The sequence below is a fragment of the Fringilla coelebs genome, assembly GCF_963513975.1.
Source record: "Fringilla coelebs genome assembly, chromosome: 10".
In the NCBI taxonomy this organism is placed as follows: Eukaryota; Metazoa; Chordata; class Aves; order Passeriformes; family Fringillidae; genus Fringilla; species Fringilla coelebs.
This window is the reverse complement of record NC_140036.1, coordinates 5,003,906-5,009,905: the sequence shown is the minus strand read 5'-3', so window position 1 is coordinate 5,009,905 and position 6,000 is coordinate 5,003,906.

Below are 6,000 nucleotides of genomic sequence, written 5' to 3'. Positions count from 1 at the left end.
CAATCCAAATCCACCTGCCTCAGACCCTGAGGAGGACACTTCTCTGTGGGAAGGACCATGTTCAGCAGGGACGGGAAAACATCTTGGAATAGAACTTAAGGACACTGGAAACAGGTCCCAGGCACAGCTCAGACTCACTCTTGCCCTTGGTAAGCCATTTAATCTTCTGAGTCCAAACTTTCACCAACAAACCTGTTTCTATTCCTTAATATATTCACAGGATATCATTCCTTAGCGTATTCAGTGTCAGAGTTGGAGCTTTTCTGCATGTGCAGCCCCTGGGACAGCACAGACCCAACCTGTTATCCCTGTCATCAGGAAAACAATTTATCCTGGGCATGCAAGATGATAGAAAGAGCTCTTTAAACAAGGATACAAAGAGTTGATTCATCCTGAATGAACCAATCCTTTCTTTATTTGGATACAGCTGTAATCCCCTCGTTCCATGTAAGAAATCTGCTGCACACTGGTGAGTGCCAACATCAGCTCTTAAAGTACTCAAAGACAGTTTTTGCCTCTCCATGGGGAATGTGCCTCCAGGCACATGGATCCAGCCTTTTTCCACACAGAGCAACACATTAATGCCCAGCAAGAGAGGATTCAGCATCCTGCTTGGGAAGCTTTTTGGATCAGCCCATGATCAATGAACCAACTTGTTCCCATCTTGTTTATTCAGGGCTGGGAGCAGTGAGAGGGCAGAACAGAACTGGTTTGGGTTTTTAACACTCTGTAATAGCTTCCACATTCCATGTGTCATTTCCAGATCAGGTAAGTGGGACCATCCTTATCCATCGGCTGCCAAATCATTCAATCCCTAAAATGCTGGATTAAAACAATGCCACAAAATGCCATCCTGGAATCACACATAACATTATCCCGGATTTTCAAGTGCACTCTAGCAAGGGTGAAAAGTGTAAGGTGATCCAGAGCTGGGTGTCAAGCTCTGCCACAATAGAATTCAAAATAATTGTGCTGTTGTTTGACAGGCAGTAAAATTCATGGTGGTCTATTAAATCAATGGCAATGTAATGTGGAACACTGCAGATTAAAAAGAAAAAAAAGGCAGAGTTCACAAAGGGAGGCCATTGGAAAGAATCCCTTTGGAGCTTCTAATAGGGTTGATTTGTGGCAGGAAAGGCTGATACATGCAAGACAGAATAGAGAGAAGGGAAAACAAGACTGGGAGAGAGAAGCAGAAAGAGAAAAAGCAAAATAAATGTAAAAGAGGAGATGAGTGAGGGGAAAAGGGGAATGAAATAATTGGAAAGAAAGTACTAACAAGTTGTTATCATATATACATGCCTCATCCTTGGCACCTTTCACACCTTGTGCCTGTTTTGTCTCAGCCAAGGGTTCCTTCTGCCAGCTCCTGGGCACAACCTGCCTCAGCTGCCAGGAAGAGACAGAAGGATTAAGGTCAGAAAGTGAAATCTGCTTCTATTATCTTCAGCAGAATTCATCCCAAAGGCAGGAAAACCCCTCCAATTTTAGAAAAGGAACTTAAAACAATTGTCTCAAAGCCAGGCTGAGGCACAGTGAGTGTAAAAGTGGAAGGAAGAGTACGACTTCCCATGGCTGGATGTATCTTCTGGCTGGAGACAAGTTTCCAATCCCAATAAGCACCCCAGGGTGTTCACACTCTCAGGACCAGTCAGGTATTACAGCCCCCTTGTGTTATTCCTATTTTAAAAAGCAATAGGGACATCTTGTACCCAGGAATTCTGGTGGGTCTGGGATCTGGGAAATCCTTTTTCATTAGATCACAGTGGCTTCATGAGATTTTCCTTCCTGGTTCCAGGGAAGCAGCTGTGCCAGAGGCATTTGTGAAGAGGAGTGTGGGTTTGTGCCTGAATGCATTACCTGGAGTGAGCCTGGAGAAGGCTGTGCTGGCCATGGGGATCACAGAGTTTCATCTCCCAAGTGTAGCAGTAGAAGGATTTCCACTTCCTTAGAGAGCTGGAGCCTGTTCCATGGCAGCGGCTGAACAGGAGGGAACCTTTCAGCGAACCCTTTTGTCATGAATAAAGAGCCAAACAGTCCTGAGGGATTCAGGAGAGGCTGCTCCAGCAGTTAATTGCTGTCACTGTCAGCATCTTATTTTCTTTGGGAATTTATCATACTTCAGCCCCACCAAGTGCTCCTGTTAGGAGCTCTCTGTTCTAGGAGTTCAGTGGGAAGTGTTGTGCCCATCAGAGCAAAGGTGCCTCCAGTGCCTGCTGCAGGTGTTGACATTGAGATACCACAGTCAAATTACCCTCCAGAGCTTCCTTTTGGTCTCCTGACTCCGTCTCATTTGCAGGTGTTTGCTGAACCCACAGCTTTTGATGCACTTATGCCCCATCATTGTGTGTGTAGGTCACATCTGGGTCCTGCCTCCCAACCAGGATCACCCCAGCTCCATTAGTGGAGATAATGTCCCTTATTTGCTCCAAATCATTCTGCCAGGTGTCACAAAACCCTCCATGTCTGGAGAAAGCAAAAGGAAGGACATGAAAAATCCCTTCAAATTCAAAAATCTCTTCAAATTCACTGCCCTCTTTCAGAAATATATATCTAAATTATAACCACCTGGAGCCCATCATTGCTTCCTAATCTTTCTTGCTATTTGATCTTGCATTTGATGGCACTGAAAAGTACATTGTTTGATTTGGGTCATTTTGGATCAATCAATACATTTTACCAATTCATACAGCCTAGATGAATTCTATAAACCCATTTTTTTTCTCTCCAACCAGAAAGGCCCACAGCAGTAACCCAGGAGGTCCCAGCCTTCCCATTCAAAATTTTTTTCTTTCTCTAAATTACAGGACAATTTTACGGAACAGTTTTTAGGGGAAATTCCTTCTGGTGGGGGGCCCTAACCCAGGACACTGGGACAACCAAGGTTTGTCCCCTTTTCTGGGACAAAACAGTCAAGGCAACAAAGATGAAGATTTCTACAGCCTCTCTCAAAGAGTTGAAACCCCAGGCTGAGAGAGAAAGGCACCAGTTGGACTTCCAAAGAAGCACAGTTTAATTTAAATTGCTACATCCCAATTTTTGAATATTTGGTTTGCAAGACTTTCTTTTAGACTTCTGCTGAAAGCAACCACTGTGCTTCAAAACTGTATGGCCCTTTTACCAAATTCCCCACAGATGGACCTTAAATCCTTCCAAAATTATAATTAACTTGGGGACATGTCCAAACTGGTCTCAACACAAAAGATGCTTTGTCCTTCCCCAAACCTCCTGCCCATAGGTTTTAAAAAATCAGGATTTCCATCAAACCCACACTCTGCTTCTGCCAAGGGCTCTCAGGATCTGATGGTTCATTCAACTATGAATTCACTCTTCACCTCTTGTTTCTTTTCACTCTGAAGGACAAATCTCAAAGTTGCTCAGGTGAGTTTCCTTGTTTCTAGAGATGTGCAAAGCTTGTTATATAAAAGTTTATCTAAGTCTCAACATTACTCCCAAATACACATATTTGGAATAAATACATTGAAATACATTATCTGACTGCTGCTATTTCCTTTGACCACCAATGAAAATGAAAATCCAGAGTTTCCAGTTTGTCAAAATAAAATTTAGAAGCAGTTCAAGGAAGGATTTCTTTTTCTTCTGCAATTGATCAATCAGATCATCATGGACAAGGAAATACAGCTGGATTGAAAAAAGATGCCAATTATTTTTATGATTAATAAATAGATGTAGAATGAGGATTTGCCTATTTTGTAGTCTGGAAAATCAGTGGAATAACCCTCCTGGCAAAGCAGACAGGAGATGTATGGATCAAGGTATTAAAGATAACCAGATAGGAGGCAAACAGCTCTGGTAACTGAGTCACTGTGTGAAGAGTCACTTGGGATTAGGTATTAGGACTGTGCTGTGCCACCCTGACTAAAGCAGCAGTGTAACTATCCAAGGAATTTTGAAGAGACTTAACACTGTGGATTATAAAGTACTTCTACTTTTGTGTCTTTTTTTTTTTTTTTGTAAATGCATTTTCAGGCGTGCTTAATTATATCATGTTTAAAAGTCAGCCAAGTCTTGAAGTTACATTCCACAACAAAAAAAATTAGGAGTTTAGCAAATGAATGTGCTGTCCTTTGGATCCCACTGCAAAGAATTCCTTTGGTTTGAACAGAGCTGTTGTCAGCTGAGAATCTGTCACTTGCTGGCGGTGTCCTTTCACCACCTATAAAACACAATTCATACAATAAACCCAGGTATTGCAGTGGTAATTAAAATCCAAAAGCAATTAGCCTTTTGTTTATTTCACTTGGGAACCTGACTAAAACCTAAATGAGAAAACCAAAATTAAAAAAATCTCCAGCTTAGGCATAGTCCCAGATGCCTGAGTGATGTCCTAATTAAGCTGTATTACAGCATCACAACATAAGCCTGCCCACATATGAATGTATAGATGTACGTGTGTGCACTTCATTATGTGCTGCACAGCCCTGACAGCCTCAACAACTCATTCCCACCATCCCAGCAAGTGGCAATTGAGGATTGAAGCACCAGAAGGAAAAAAAAAAAAGTAACCTGCCTAAGGCTTTCCTAGAAGGACTTGGGAATGTGCACATTCATCTGTGAGAGTGGGCACATTCCAAAGGCTCTGGAAGCTCCTCTTGAGGGAGATTCCTGTAGGATTGCAGGTGTTGAGGTTAGAGGCAGCCAGGTTGTGAAGAATGAGGGGAGGCTGTGTCAAAGCTTGAGCGGGGAATCACTCACACAGCCTTCATCAGTCGATAAGGGTCTCTCCTTGCCTGAGATTTGTCCCTCCTGACCCACAGAGGAAGGTGGGAAATCCTTTCTTCAGACCCTCAGAGGTGACCCCACCAATGGAATTTTCATCCTAGAATCTCCTGGATCAGAAGGGACCTTACAGCTCATCTAATGCCACTCCCTGCCGTGGGCTGGGACACCTTCCACTATCCCAGGGTGCTCCAAGCCCTGGCCTTGGACACTCCCAGGGATCCAGGGGCAGCCACAGCTTCTCTGGGCACCCTGTGCCAGGGCCTCAGCACCCTCACAGGGAAGTGGGTTCAAAAGTCCTTGGGTATCATCATATGAATGAACTCCAGTATTTTGGAGTCTACTCCCAAAGAGTGTTGGTTTCACCCTTCCAGAACCTTTTGAAGCTGGAGCAGACCAGGCTGTTGGCAGGAGTTGGAGAACTCCACGATTAGGCTCTGGCCGTGGGTGCAATGTCTAAATGGAAACAAGAAAGGACAAGGGCTGTTTCCAACTGCAGCTGTGCAGACCTGGAAGAAGCAAAAAGGGAAATTAATTGTTTCTGAAGGACACCAGGCCCAAAAACCCCTCTGGAAATGCTGCACCCAGCCTCAGACTAAATAATACATTGATGACATCAACTGCTTGACTGTGGAATTCAAAGTCACACACAGAAATATTCCCATGCATAAAAATAACACCCAGCCTCTTCCTTGTGCATTATTAATATCAACCCCCTTGATTTGCATAACTGCACAGTCCACATGTGTGTGTCCACAAATTCACCTGCAAATGCCTCCAGGAAAATGGCAGGATCAGTGTTTGCTGTCAGTCTGGAGTGAGGAGTAGCACCCAAATCCAGCAGCCAAAAGAGGAATAAAACTGGGGATTGTTAACCCTAAGAGAAGCATTCAGGGTTGATATTTGTTTTTACAATGCTATTTAAATAGTTCAGCTGCAGTTAATATGTCACAAGTAAAGGGAACACCTTCAGCTTTACATCATTCTTTCAGGACTTTCACAGATGCCAAGCATGGAAGGCATCAGTGACACACCAGTTGTCCCGTGGGAGAGGTGGGAAGTTCTCAGTCCTTCCTGTTATGGCTGGGAAAGAAAGGGAGAGGGATGAAGTGTTGAATGTGGGCAGCTGGGAAGAGCTAGACTAACCTGATTAACCCCCCCCCAAAATAGCCATTAATGACCCTTTTAAAGCAGCTCCTCCCCACACAGCATATTGGGGACAGATTTTTTTTGTGTGCTGGATCCACCCAGCCCCAAGGG